This window comes from Spermophilus citellus, assembly GCF_964194105.1.
Source record: "Spermophilus citellus genome assembly, chromosome: 3".
Taxonomy (NCBI): domain Eukaryota; kingdom Metazoa; phylum Chordata; class Mammalia; order Rodentia; family Sciuridae; genus Spermophilus; species Spermophilus citellus.
The window spans coordinates 143,775,554-143,791,063 of record NC_138184.1 but is presented as its reverse complement, the minus strand read 5'-3'; positions in this window follow the sequence as shown (position 1 = coordinate 143,791,063).

The following is a 15,510-nucleotide window of genomic DNA, read 5'->3' as shown; positions in this document are numbered from 1 at the left end:
TGAGAACATAACCATAGCTTATTTTTCTTTTGTATTATTATGAGGCAATTGATGATTGCCTGGGGCTTTACTGATGAATCAGACTTTTAATAAGTTTCAGGGAGAACAGTGTTCACGGAGATAAGTTAATTAATTGCTCCGCTGTGTGAAAGCTCATGAAGATAGTGTTTCATTCTACTCTGCAGCTTTTTCATAAAAAGGCACACAATTCTATAATACAGAAAACTTCTTTCTCTTAAAAAAACCTGTTAATAACCTTGTTAAACTAGAAATGAAATATGTTATGATCACTCTCCAAAAGTGATATTGTAAAGAATTTTTTTTCTAGCTCTGATGTCTTGCATCTATTGCTGATAAAGTTCTCCTAAATACTGAAAGACACCTCTTGCTTGGTCACTTTTAAACTTGGGGTTTTGGCAAAGTGCTTCTTTCAAACCAGAGGTGGGTTCTCTATCCCACCTTTACCCTGCCTGTGTGGCAGCCATTTAAGGAACTCTAGGAAAATGATTTTGAAAGCATCACTTGGAAGTACAGTGATTTTTTTTTTTTCTCCTGATGGCTACAATTTACATGCCAGGAGCCCTCTAAGCCCTCCAGCATTTTCTTGATGCTAGGAAGGGGGAGAAAAAAAAATCAAACAGTTTCTTAGAGTCTGGAATGCTTTCCCTGGCAATTGACAACAGGGTTCAAGTCAAGTTTATGATTTGGACTCAAGCTTCAACTTTCCTTATGCACTTTTAACTCTTTGAAGATGGGTTGAACATAACACACAGCACATTCCCCCGGCTGTATTTGTTTAAAAGTCCTTGTTGATAACTTCAAATTGTAGATTTTTAAAAAACAGAGCAAAGGAAACAATCTTAAGAGTCTTGACATCTTAAACATGTTTGCTGTTAGCTTCTTTTCAGTTAAAAATTATCCAAAGAGTAAAACAATTACATTTACATGGTTAGTTTTCTATTCTAGTTAAAATTTATCACTATGGCATGATTTTATCAATAACATTTTTTTTTTGTATATGTTGGTATGGTTTTCAACCCTTTTGTCGATTTTAGTAAGTACACATTACCCATGCTCTTGGGAATTAGGCATTGCCCCATTTATAACAAGAAAATAATCACACTCTCTTAAAGGCTGATGTGTAGCTCAAATGAACTCATGGAGGTAGCTTAGCACAGTGCCTGGCATATGAACACTTAATAGAGGTTTTGTCTTTTTCTCCCTCTACTCTCCTTGATCATTTAATTAAGTTTGATTTGTAGCCACAGAAATATCACTATGCCATAGAAAATACATATTTTGGGATTGAACCATTGAGCCCAGGGGTGCTCTACTTGTGAACTACATTGCCAGTCCTTTTTGATTTATTTTTTATTTTAAGACAGTGTCTTGCTAAGTTGCTGAGGCTGGTCTCGAGTTTGTAATCCTCCTGCCTCAGCTGGGATTGTCACTGCCTCCAGCCATAGAATGAACATTTTAGAAAATGAATAAATGAGACTTGTATTCAAAATATTTCCATGTTTTCTAATATAATTATAGTGTGAGATCAATGAAATAAAATCAGCTAGCTTTTGAAGAATTGCTTAGTGAAGAACTGTGCCATCAGGAAATTTTGCTGTGGTTTCAGGCTTACTCTAATCTTGACGGTCAGTCAGAGACCCTCAGACCCTCTGTAGTGACAACCACTTATGAGACTTCCTTTCAACCTAATCTAAATATCCCCCTGGTCTCTAGAAAAGATTAAATGTGGGTTTCTCACCCAGTATCAGAACAATAAATGAATCTTCCATTTTCTCATCTTCCCCCTCCCTCTCCTGTGTCTCACCCTGGTGTTCCTTACTCTTTATTTTCCATGTATTAAGGAGCATTTTACTTTCTACGTTTCTTGGGCCTGCCTCCCAGTGACCTTTGCATTCCTAGCCAGGGTCCATCTGGAGGGCATCCTTCCTTTCCTAATGTGGCTGTTCTAGGAATGTCAAAGAGCCCTCTTTCCCCCCTGCTCTGTTCTTGATCAGAAGGGCCAGAATATCCTGGTTTCTTGGACTGCATGCTATGTTTGTGTCTTCTTTGATTCTCCTCAAGTGGTAAGTGCATTTGACATGTCGTGGCCTTGCTTCTGACAGCCCAGGCTTATGTGGGATTATATCTCATGGTTACACAACAGTTCTCGGGTAGGATTTTACCCTTGGGTCTTTCTAATTCACTCTTGCCCTTGACTGATGGTAGATCAATATTTCCTCCATGTAATTGCACTTCCTAGAATCTTAGAATTTTGGTGGAAGAGAATCTTGTAATTCATCCAGTCAAATCCTCATCTTCATGAGTACCAGAAAAGGAGGTTGGGAAGACCAAAGAGATTTGCTAGGTACAGGTGATACCTTGGGCCTCCAACTTGGACCTTTTCTATCTCATGACAAAATTCCAGCCATAGTTAGGTCAAGTTTGATCTCACTTCAGACTCTCTTTGTTGACTTGACCATCCTTTTTGATTAAAGCAGTCTCAATTTCACAAAGTAGCAATGTGTTTAGCCAAGAAACTTCAAATATTTCTGTGGGGTCTGACTATCAGAATCCTTAACTCCTTGGAATGTGCATTTTATAAAGCTATGCTCTAGACTTCCAATCATCTTTCCTCCTATCCATTCTCTGCTACATTTCCCTACTCATTTCAACTGTTCTTGGTTAATTTCATATCTGATGATTAAGTATGGACTCTGATCTCATTACTGTTTCTGCTAGATCCTGATTACATGTTCTTTTTTACTATGGTGTAAATTAAGGTCAACTTTTGGCTTCCGGTGGTGGTAAAGAGCTTGGAAGCCCTCTCCCTGATCCTTCAGCTGAAACTCACCAACTAACAGATAGCAGTTGTTCAAAATTATAATAGCAACAATGTATTGGGTAATTATAGCTTATGGATAAATGAAAGGAATGACAGCAACATTGTAACAGATGGGAGGAAGAAACTGGGAACTCTCTGCTGAGGTACCTGAGCTCCCAGTAACATGGTATTGTGTTAAAATGAACTTGGATTAGTTGTATACCTATATTGCAAACCCTAGGGTGAAATTTTTTTTTAAAGTAGTATGATATGTTAAGAGAGGAGAGAAAATGGAACCATATAAAATGCTCCATGAAAAGCAAAGAAGGCAGAACAAGAAAGACCAAAACAAAGAACCAGGGCAATGAACAGAAAACATTTACAAATAGGGTGAATATTAATCCAACTACATCAACAGTCACTTTATTAGTGACAAAATAGGTTGTCTAAATACACCAATTAAAAGACAGGAACTGACAGTGAATAAAAGAAATAAGTCCCAACTGTTATGTTGTCTACAAGAAACCCACTTTAAATATAAAGACATATGTAGACTAAAAGTTCAAGAATGGAGAAAGATGTATCATGCCAGTACTAAATACTAAAAAGAAAGCTTGAAGTAACTGTTAATTCTGGATAAATTAGCCCTTGAACACAAGCGATGCTGCAGGGGAGGGCCAGGTGTTCTTAGGAAGCCCGTGCCTTCTCATGGAATTTATATGAAGAGAGAGTCCACCATCTTCTGACATTCAGCAGTCAAATGTCACCCATGATTGATGGTGTGGTCATTGTCATTCAGTGACATGTGCACCCATTGAGTGTTCAGGTCTGGTTTGACTTCCCCATGCATGAAGCAATGTTTAAAATCTGCCATAAAAAAAAAACTCATTTGAAAATTAATCATCTAGACCTTGCATTTTACTTACTTATTTTGTCAAGGAAGAATTTTAAAAATTATCATACTTTTCTATTTTACTTTGCCACATCTGTTGGTTTTATACTTTCTTTGAATCAGAGTGTATTCCATGTATTAGGAAATGTTCATCAGAGTTATCTTCTTCCCTTCTACTTTGAAAGGATACAGCTCCTTTCTTTTCCCTGAGGGGGGAAAAGAGCTGCCATTTTTTCCCTAGGGGAATCTTAGAAGGAAAATATTTGGAGGTTCTTATACAAAATTCACTATGTACCTCAGAACGATGCCCAAGTTTTCCTGGGGAAAAGGTCTATGTCAGGGTCTTCATTTAAATAGACCCTTTTAAACTACATCTGTTGATCTCATCATAATCTCAGATTCCTACTTTTCAGCTAGCCTGGGGTATTCTCCTACTCTCAAGGGGAAGGAGCCCATTCCGATTGCAGAATAGAGCCATTTGCATTAGTGATCCAGGGCAATTTCTGTGTTGGCTTTGCATGTGAACTTCCCTTTAATACAATCCTCATTCCAGTGACATGATTTAGAGTGGGTGAAGATGAACATTTGTTAGGAACAAAGTAAAGGAAGAAAGAGAGGCCCTGCCTTCTCACTGATCTTTCTGATGTTTCTGTTTTCAATTTTCCTTCCTGCTTCAGCCTTAGTGCATGTCAGGACAAGGTTGGTGTTAGCCCAGGTTCCCCCCACCCGTTTCTTTTTCCAACTGGCTCTGTCGGGCAGCAAATATCTGACTTGCAGTATCTCCACGTTGCAACAGGTTGGTTTACATTGTGTACTACATGCAGTGGGATATGCTCCAATTACAGAGAACATCCTAAACAGGCCTCCACTTTAATAAAGGCATAAAACCCTTTTATACCTCAGTGGGGCCAAGAATCCCAACCCAAAGAGGATATTCTACAAAATGGTCTTCAAAGGAGGGCAAGAAGTTCCTTTCCCATTTTTCCCCCCTAGCATCAACTCTAGGCAAATTCCTCAGAAATCAGATTGGCAAGGGAAAAGAAAGGGTGGGCTGGAACCCTGGAATTCAGGCTCTCTGAATGCATGCCATTCCCTTGCCACATAGCACAAATCGATGCCAACTGCAGAAATAAAGATCTAAGTCAGAAGTGCAATGCAGACACAAGGCAATCATCAGCTCAATTAAACTGGTTATTCCACAAATAACCTAGAAACAGCAGGATTGCCAAACAATCTTCGGCCCCTGAAACATTTGCAAATGAGCATGACGACTGAGGTTTTTCTTTCTTTGTAGCCATACGCTGTCACATTTTAATGATGGATTATAGACATGGGCTTTTGGCAGCAAACTGTAGCAAACATGATTCTACACTTATTTTCTTTTAATCAGAAGATACAAAGACTTATAGATATATGGCAAGGTGCCGGAGAGTTAGATAAAACTTGAGAAAGAAGGATGTGGAATGGAAATATCTATACGCTTTCCTTTCCTTTTGGATGTAAGGCAGATAGGCTTTTATTGTCATAAGATACATTATCTTTTGTTTTATTTTAGGGGGTATTTTTGCACCTGTTGGGGATGTTTATTATAAAATATAAAACAAGCAGCTACAACATATGTATCTAATTGTATAATATATACTAATCTGTATCAGTGTCATTTAAAAATTGCAAATTAAACATATTCTTTCATAAACGAGTAATATAATCTCTCAATGTCATAAATATGAAAGTAACATGTTATTTATATAGTCATGATGTCAGGAAGATATTATTTAAGTACTTAATGGGATCAGAGGCTTAGTGCACAGGAAATATATTTTTTCTGTATGTTTCCTGTGTCTGTTTTACTTAGTTTAATCATTTTAATTGCGATTTCTTTTTATTTTTAAAACAGGGCCCAAACTCTTGGCAACTATTATTATTATTTTTTATTCTGGCAAGTCGAGGAATCACAGGTGACACTGTAAGAATGAAGGCATAATTTCTGTATTCCTCCTTGTCCCCATCTTGGTCTCTCTCTCTCTCTCTCCTTTGTTTATCTTCCTTTTTCTCCTTAAGCTCTGGATTGCTAAATCTTGAGTATAAAGAGAGGGGAAAATGGGTTTCTTTTTATGATTAGAAATTCCTTTATAACACATTTTAAATGTCACAATGATATACTGTGCAGGTAGCTTTCTCATCATGATAATGCCTGGGATGGAAGGGTTAAATGATATGTGGGAACTGATTTCTCCAGAAGAATTTCATTTTGAAAATAATTTATTTGTATAATAAGTTGGAAATTAGAAGGGAAACAATTCAACATGTGGGTTGGAGAAGAAGTCCAAAGCTTTGGTTTAGGTGCCATATGTGTGGATGTGTGACATCCCTCAGTGAGATAAACAGTGCCTGGTGGCTGATTTACAGAGTGGCATTTCTCTCTAAGAAGGCAGCCGTTCACCCCTTGACAACAGAATGAGTGATGGCAGCTGTATTCCAGAAGGATCTATTTGGGGAAACAAAACTTGGAATAGGGTGTGGCTGACATAAAAAGATAGGGAGATGTAAGGATCCCATCTGTCTGGCCCTCCTGGGCTGGAGCCAGCCTCTGGAGCATTTGGCATCTTCCTCTCCTTCTGGATTCAGGGTATTGAGGATTTGCAATGAGGAGACCCAGACCTGCTGCTACGTGGCCAGTTTATTTGAACTAATGAATTGATGGCAGCCTTTAAAGGTAAAGCTAAAGTGTTATGGGAGAATCAAACAGAGATGTTTGTCTTGTGAGTAAAACCGAAATTGATGGTTTCTACCTCAGATCCTCCAAATGGAAGACTGTCTCCCCAATACAAGATCTTTTAATGAAATTCACGATCATAGACCATTGCAACATGGGCTAACTTAATTACTATGAACCACTGAAGCCAGAACCATTATTGCCTTTTCCATTCTACGATTCTGTCAATGAGTGAACTGAAGTTTGGAGAAGGGGAAGGAGAATAACTTGTCTCTATGGTTAGTAAGATGTGGGAATGGAATTCTTCTTCTTTTTCTTTCATCCCATTTTTATTGTAGTAAAATGTACATAACGTACAAAAATGCCATTTTAACTTTTTTTTTTTCTGGGATTAAACTCAGGGGTGCTTTGCCACTTAATGACATCCCTGATTTTTATTTTAAAAAAATTATTTTGAGATAGGGTCTCACTAAATTGCTGAGGCTGGTCTTGAACTTTTGATCCTCCTGCCTCAGCCTCCCAAGTCACTGGGATTACAAGCATGTGCCCCCACACTCAGCCCACTTTAACTATTTTTGAGTGTACAATTCACTGACACTAAGTGTATTGTATAACTACCATCACTCTTTCCAGAATTTTTCATCATCCCGAACAGAACTCTGTCCCCATTGAACAGTAAGTTCAAAACCTTTGGAACTGGGGTTTGAACTCATGGAAACTGAGATTCAAGCCCTAAATTTAAGCTCCCAGCTCCACTGCCGCAGTGGGCTCGCCATTTTCTCCTTTTGATTTAGACCTTGGATCTAGTGTTCTCTTTCTGTGACAGTCCTCATGAGTAGGGATCTGGGTGGTGAAGGGCTAGAAGACAAAGATTACTTCCAGAAAAACAGGAGCCTCCCAGGCAAAGTGCGGCTGAAGCATGGCTATCACAGTACCCCTGAAAGTGACCAAAGTCTGGCTAACACTGCAAGCAAAAGGCCAGGGCTTTGTGCTGGACTGACAAATCTGTTTGTTTGTTTGTTGTTGTTTTGGTGGTGGTTGTTTTGTTTTTTAATGAATATTTATTATTTATTTATTTATTTTTTAACTCAAAGCATTATTATTTTATTCTTTAATTTTTAAAATTTATATGTGACCGCAGAATGCATTCTTATTACACACATAGAGCACAATTTTTCATTTAACTACTAATCAGTGGAATCATCCGGGACTTCAAGTTTAAAAATCACTCGCTGCTATTTTCATGGCAAATAAGAGTATAGTCTATATCTCAGAGCTCCCTGGATTTGTCCGTGTCTTCCTCAGTTCTACTTCATGCCTACATATTAAAAAGTTTTCTCTTGAAATTAAAGTAAAATGAGGTTACTGTGTTATTTGCTAAGACCAGATAATTAATATTTTTTCTTCCCATTCGTTTTTCTATTATTTTACTTACCACATCGCCATTTTGCTAAACTCAGAGTGTGAAAGGAGGCCCGACTAGATATGATAGAGTGCAGAGGCTGAGAAAAGCCTTTCTTATGAGGACCCCAAGTTTGGCACCATAACAATAAGTTGACCACATCAAAATTTCAAAGTCCTATTTGGCAGAAGATACCACATTCAAATTAAAAATCAAAAAGCAAAGTGGAAAAAAGACTACAAAATAAATGATAGAGAAAAAGACTTCCATTTTTTCATATAAAGGTGCTTTTACAAATTAAACACACAAAATGTAATCAGCTGGAGAGAAGAGAGGCGAATGCAGGATGTACATGAAAAGATGCTCAGTGTAACTAGAAACTGATGAGGGTGGCAACTAAAACAAAAGACATGATAATTCCTTTTGCTTAATACTTTTGCAACATAGCCAATGTTGGGTAATAGACCTGATTGAACAGGGTAGGGGGACTGGGGGTTTTCTCACAGTAGGTTGGAGGTCAATTGGTATTGCCATTGGGGAAAGCTGGCCGTCAAGCAGTAGGTGACAAAATTTAAAATACAGATGTTCCTTGACTTAAGATGGGGTTACATTCCAACAAACCGAGGGTAAGTTGAAAATATGAGGAACTGAAAATGCATTTAAGCCCCAATCCTCCTGAACATCACAGCTAGCAGCACAGCACATTAGGAATATACAGTAGCCAATGTTAACCCTCATGGTTGCATGGCTAACTGGTAACTGCAACTCGATAGCCTGGGAAAAGAACAAAATGGTTGAATTTTGTGTTTCTACTGTGAATTTTGGTTTCTACTGTGTACTTCTTTCCCATTATCATAAAAAAAAAATCACGTCATGCCATCTTAAGTCAAGGAGTGCCTGGAAGCCTGTGAACCAGCAGTAGACCAGCAGTATTATTCCCTGCGCCCCCCCCCCCCCAATTTTTTTGAGACAGAATCTTGCTGTGTTGCCCAAGCTGACTTTGAGATCCTCTTTCCTCAGCCTCCAGAGTAGCTGGGATTATAGACTTTTGCCACTGCACCAAGCTCCAGCAATACCATTTCTACAAAAAGTAGTCACATATGACATGTCCAACAGCATGAACAATTTCCCATTGTAGCACTGATTATAATAACAAAAAAAATTGGAAATTACATGAATATTCATTAATAGTGAATTGATAACAAAACCCAAACAATAGAAACTTATATAATCATGAGAACAATGATGTCATATTATTGTATTCCCATGGACAGATGTCTGTAATAAATTGTAGAGCAGAAAAGGCAGTTTGAGAACAGAATATGTAGTTTAATCACGTTCGTACAATTTGTGTTTATATGTGCCATATAATTTCTGAAAGGAAATTCATCAAAATGTTAATAGAGGTTATCAATAGATGGGATTTTAGAGAGAAATTTACTTTCTATTTTACACATTTCTGTGTTGAGGCTTTTACAAGCACACACTACTCGAGTAATCTGCAGAAACATTAAAAATGTTACCATCAATAAAAAGAGGGGCTGGGGATATAGCTCAGTTGGTAGAGTGCTTGCCTCTCATGCACAAGGCCCTGGGTTCAATCCCCAGCAACACACTCACAAAAAAAAAGAAAGAAAGAGAAAGAGAATGAAAGAAAGAAAGCAGAGAGACCATAAAGGGGCTGTGGAGGTCCTTGTATTTTTCATATCCTAATGTAAACCTTGATGAGCAATTATTCCAATGAGAGAAATAGGGCTATAGGGTTGCAGCCAATGATGGTCACTCGTTAATTGCCTTTGCATTCATTTTTTTCTCCAAATTCAGTCAGTGTTTAGAGAATCCTCCCTCAACACTACAGGGGCTATAATATGATTGGATCACAGGTGATACCCAGTATCCTGCTCTGTAGGGCCTTCTGTTCTTTTTTGGGGAAGGGGGGTGGTGGGTTGTATACCAGGGATTGAACTCAGGGGCACTCTACTACTGAGCCACATCCCCAGCCCTATTTTGTATTTTATGTGGAGACAGGGTCTCACTGAGTTGCTTAGTGCCTTGCTGTTGCTGAGGCTGGCTTTGAATTTGTGATCCTCCTGTCGCAGCCTCCCAAGCTGCTGATATTACAGGAATGTGCCACCATGCCTGGCAGGCCTTCTGTTGTTTATCAAACAGATTTGTTGACCCCTCCACAAATGCAGGATGGGATACAACTCTCAGGAAAATGATTGCTGAGAGCAGTTTTCCACCTCTGGGTATATCTATGTGTGTATATATTATATGTATTTATTATATATATTATATAAATGTATAAATTCTCCCCAAATCATGTGTGTGTGTGTGTGTGTGTGTGTGTGTGTGTGTGTGTGTGTATATAGGATGAGTTGCTCAACAAAATGTAGTAATGTTATGCACAAGGGTGAAAGAAGAGATGGGGCATCTTGAAATAAAGACCACAGCAGGATGTGATGGATGATGGGGATTCTGGAGTCAGAACTAGATCTGAAAATCAGCTGCTTTACTTATTAGCTGTGTGAGTTTGGCTAAATTACTCAGCCTCTCCGAGCTTCAGTTCTTCCATCAGTAAAAGAGGAGTTGTCAGGATTGAATGAGGGAAAATATAAACAGACTTGGTCCAAAGTTGGTGCTCACAAATTATAGTATGCTTTCCTTCTCCTCAGACTTGCCATAGTATTAAATAGCCGCAGCAGTCACAAAAATAGACAGGTTTGCTAAACAGCACAACATTCTGTTGTGCCGTTTATATGGCAGTCCCTGTAAGTGTCAAGTAAGGGTACTGTCACTGAAACTACAGAAAGAATTTTTTGGAACTTTTTTGGGGGCAAGAGGCGAGTGGTACTGGGGATTGAACCCAGGGGTGCTTAATCACTCAGCTACACCCCAGCCCTATTTTGTATTTTATTTAGAGACAGGGTCTCACTGAGTTACTTAGAGCCTCACTGTTGCTGAGGCTGGCTTTGAACTTCTGATACTCCTGCCTCAGCCTCCTTATCCAATAGGATTACACTGAGCCTGGCTAGACAACATTTAAAACAAGGGTGGAAGAGGAGGTAGGGGTGGGTAAGCTTTATATTTTTCTGACTCCCCCAGTGGGTAGTAATCATGATTCAAATGAGATTCTGAGTAACTTTCCAGGTTTTAAAGAGTCTGTATTCTGTGAATATGAAGAGGAATGGCTGATCAATTAGGTTTAAAATCTACTGAAATTCTCAAGGATCCTTTAAATCAGATACTTATCAATGCCCTTAAAGAGATGAGAATAACCTTTCTCATTAGTGGTACAGGAGTTAAACACGTGGTTTAGGGTGATATAAAAAGATGTGGTACATAAAATGTCAGTTCATGGGGGATGACGCTCAGTATTAATTTATGTGATATCAATAATGTTTTAGTCTAAATGAACCTCCCTATATATAAAACATGCCTAATTATTGTTAAACCGTTACTTTCCACTTAGCATTGATCTCCAGGAAATGACTAGGATTTTTGGAGTGTGCTGACACAGCATTTTTCTTCTCAGTCGTTATTCAGAGCAGGTGTCTATCTCTTTCACTTAATCCCAAAGCAAGGGGGAAAAGGATTGAGTAGTTTTTCTTTTAATCAATTCTCTCTCTCTTTAAAAAAAAAAAGGAACATGTTAAGATAAGTGTGACTTTTATAGGGATGTTAACACTCTAATACTCTTTGGGATAGGAGAAGCTCTTGATTTTCAGCCAGGTTCAGGAACAAACATTACATTTTATAAGGTGATGAATACAAAAATTCTATATAAGAATAGGTCAAGTCATCAACCACTGATGGTCTTCCAAATGAGGTCCTCTGTGCTTCAGCCAAATGACCTGTCTTTCCCTCATTAAGCAACACTTTGGAATTGACATGCACCCTACCTCCAACATAAGAGGGTGGCATTTTCAAGTTGTACTTGTGAGAAGTGATTCTTGAAACTCTAAACTGTGCAAGAGTTAATCATTATAAAACTGCCTGTGTAAAGATGCATCTGTACCCAAACTAGAAGGGTAAATTGTGATGGATTAACTAGCACATCAGCCTGTATAAAACTGCTCTGTTGCCCACAGACTGAGCATGGATTTGTTAGTTGAAAAGCAACATCTCCTTCCAATGCAAGTGGTTTCCAAAAAGACCCTTAATTTGAGGACTAATTGGATTGATCCCTCCATTCCAATCCGTAGGACTTTAACATTACATTTCACATGTAATTTAACTTAATTAACATTTTTTATATTTGTTCTTTTTAGATCTTCATGATAGTAGAGTGTACTTTGACATATGATGCATGCATAGCTTCACAAAACTAACTTTTACTAAGCACATTCTAAATGATGGCCACAGTGCTTGATGTGAATTATTTCATAAATTCTCACCAAAGTTTATAAGGCATAATAGTCTCCAACACTTCTTCCATTACTTACTATATGCCAGGCATATGTTTGAAACATATTAACTGGTTTAATCTTTGAGATATCCTGCAGGTAGATTCTGATATTATGTTTATTTTATAGATGAAGAATCTAAAGATTAGGGAGGTTAAAGAACTGGCCTGTCACACACTTAGTAAATGATAAAGCTGAGGCTGTCAAGTTTCTTGCTTTGCTGCATTTAGTCTGAGCATGGTGAGGGTGGAACTGGGGGCATGGTGGTATATTCACGGCATGCCACCCAATTTTTGGTCCCAGTGCTAACTGAAAGTGCAGGATTCCTTGTCACAAGCTAGGGGGAAAAGGCCACTAATGATACTAAAGAGAGATTCCCCCATCCCTCTTTTCTGTAGTCAATCTCTTGACCTGTCATAGTGCTTTTTATTTGCTATGCAATGTCATTCTGCAAAGCAAAAAATTAAATGTAAAATTATTAGTATGAATTTTTCCATTCATCTTTATATTGTACAACACGCATTTAATAGTAAATATAAGACAGTTAACTTGTATGTGAAGTTAACTCAAAGAATACATTTAAATTTTTTTTTTAGTTGTGGACAGACACAATGCCTTTATTTTATTTATTTATTTTTATGTGATGCTGAGGATCAAACCCAGTGCCTCACATGTGCTAGACCAGTGCTCTACCACTGAGCCCCAGCCCCAGCCCCAAAGCACACATTTTGTATTCCGTAGCTGGAGTGCGTGCATGTATTTTGCTCTGACCAAAGCACTGGATATGCGGCACACAAGGAATACCACTGTCTCTAATGGACACATTCTGCTCACTCTCCACTTTCTGTTTACTTGGAAGTAAGAAAAGGCTGCAAGGAAAAGGAGCTGCAGATTGCCCTATCTTTCTCTCTCTCTCTCTCTCTCTCTCTCTCTCTTTTTTTTTTTTTTTTGTGTGTGTGCGTGCGCGTGCCTGGCTGTCTCATACAGAGATCTAACATAAGCAAGATAGGGTCATTGGTAATTTGTGTTTTTTTGAATGCTGTTGCCTTTTTTTGTGTCCCAAGAAAGATCTGCTTTGAAAGGAAATCCTGGCCTCTCAGGACTGGGAGGCACTCTGCCTTACTCACTTCCCAGCAGTCATAGACATCACTTGTTCACCTTGCATTTGTTTTGAGTCTTGTGGACCCCTGCATTGAGCCCTCTGTGGAACTCCTGTTGGGTCCCTGGCATTTTGTATTCATGAGGCAACATGATCTCCCCGTACAAACAGGGTGCAAGGAACAGCAGACACACATAGTGCACAGAACTTGGCTCATGTGTGTGATCCATGTCCCAGCACACAGTTCATAGATAGAGCACAGTTCAAAGATAAAATGAGAAAGGATTTTCAAATGGTGAGAGTAGAGGCTTAAACCTTGAGCATGAGGCCCAAGTTACCTGGGCATTAGCAGGCCCAGAAGCTGGCCCTGCCTGTAATGCTCCTTGGTTAAACAGGCACAGAGTTTAGGTAGAGGCTGATGGCTCTCCCTACAAACTGCCCATCTCTAACTTACTCTCAAGCTTCCTGCTTCTTGAATCCTCAGGCTGATTTGGGCTGAGGACCATGCAGCACTGGCTGCCCTTCAGACAGGTCCTGGGATAGGCACTGGTAAGGTGAGCTCCTCCTTCAGCTTGACATGCTCCAGCAGTGTGGTCCTGGGTCAGTTACCCCCCCCACCCCGCCCCCATTATTTCCTTGTTGCAAAGTAAGAATGGTTTGTTGGGAGGATTGACTGTGAAAACACGTATGAAGCCTTTAGCTCAAGGTTTGGCATACAGTAAATGCTTGGTAGATTTTAGTTAAGTAGTTATTGTTTTCTGATGTATTTTTCAGTTCATTTATTTGGAAATCTTTATCCCTTCAATTAAGATAATAATTTAAAAAAAAAACTGGTGAAATGCATCTTAGAAAGAATAGAAAATTCCTAGGAAGGGTAAAGTAAGGAGTTTAGTCACCAAGTGGGCTTCAGCAGCATCTCTCCACCATTGTTAACTTGGGAAAAAGCCACAAATGACAAAATAAAGGGGTAAGAATTGTTCTCAGGGTGTGTGCAGAAAGTGTGAGAAGAATCTTTCTTGTTGGGTGCCAGCGGCACATGGCTGCAATCCCAGCGGCTCAGGAGGCTGAGGCAGGAGAATTGTGAGTTCAAAGCCAGCCTCAGCAAAAGTGAGGTGCTCAGCAACTCAGTGAGACCCTCTCTCAAAATAAAAAAGTAAAAAAAAGGGGGCTGGGAATATTGCTCGGTGGTTAAGTGCCCTGGGTTTAATAATCTTTCTCTAGGGCGGTCTGAGTCTTTGGGTAGCCACCAGACTATTAGTAAGAAACATACAAGCTCTGGGCATATTTCTTAGTGTTGCAAAGTAAGAAATAAAAAATAAAAACAAAAAAATAGAGAAAACTGAAAAAGAAAAAATTAATGCTGTAGATTTACCCTTTATCCTTACCAGCTTCTTCCCAGATCACTGACCTTTTAAGAATCCACTTAAACCAGAGTCACTCCAAGTGGGGTTCCCAAGGTACTTGTAACAGAATCACAAATGCAGAATATTGGGCTCCATGCCAAGCCTTTGAACTGAAGTCCCTGAGGAGGTCTGACCCCAGAAACTGTCTTTAAGGGTTGCCCAGGTACTTGCTACTTCCTCCGCTAAGTTTAGTACTTCTGTGGGAGTCTAGGACCTAGGAAGAAGGAGACCATTCATTTTATTAATCACCAGCTCCTCATTGTTTCAACTCGCTGGCACCAGGAATGACTATGGGGGAGGGGCAGACCTTGGTTGTATGGTAACCCCAGTCTGTTTACCTTGATTCTGGTGTAAGGGTCCATGTCTCCACATGTCTCACAAGCCACAGAGGGTGGAGACTTGGAGGTGAAATGGTATTACTTGTGTGTGTGTGTGTGTGTGTGTGTGTGTGTAGGGGGGGAGGTGGTCCTGGCACCCCAGGGGCAAATGCTCCAAGCTGTAGTGACCACCAGCTGAGGTTCCCTCCCGGATGCCCTTGCATGGCTGCCCCTTAAACTGCAGCCTCCATGCTACTTTGGCTCTGAGACATCCTGGAAGAAACTGGGTGAGCACGAGGTAGGCAGGAATGCGAGACCACAAACATGAGGGCTTTGCTGACATGGTTTGATAGATGGGAGGCTGTTTGATGCAGGCTATGCATGGGGAGGGCAGTGTGGGATTGAGGGAACTATGGGGCCAAACATTTCCTTTTCAAATATTTGGTTAAGTTTG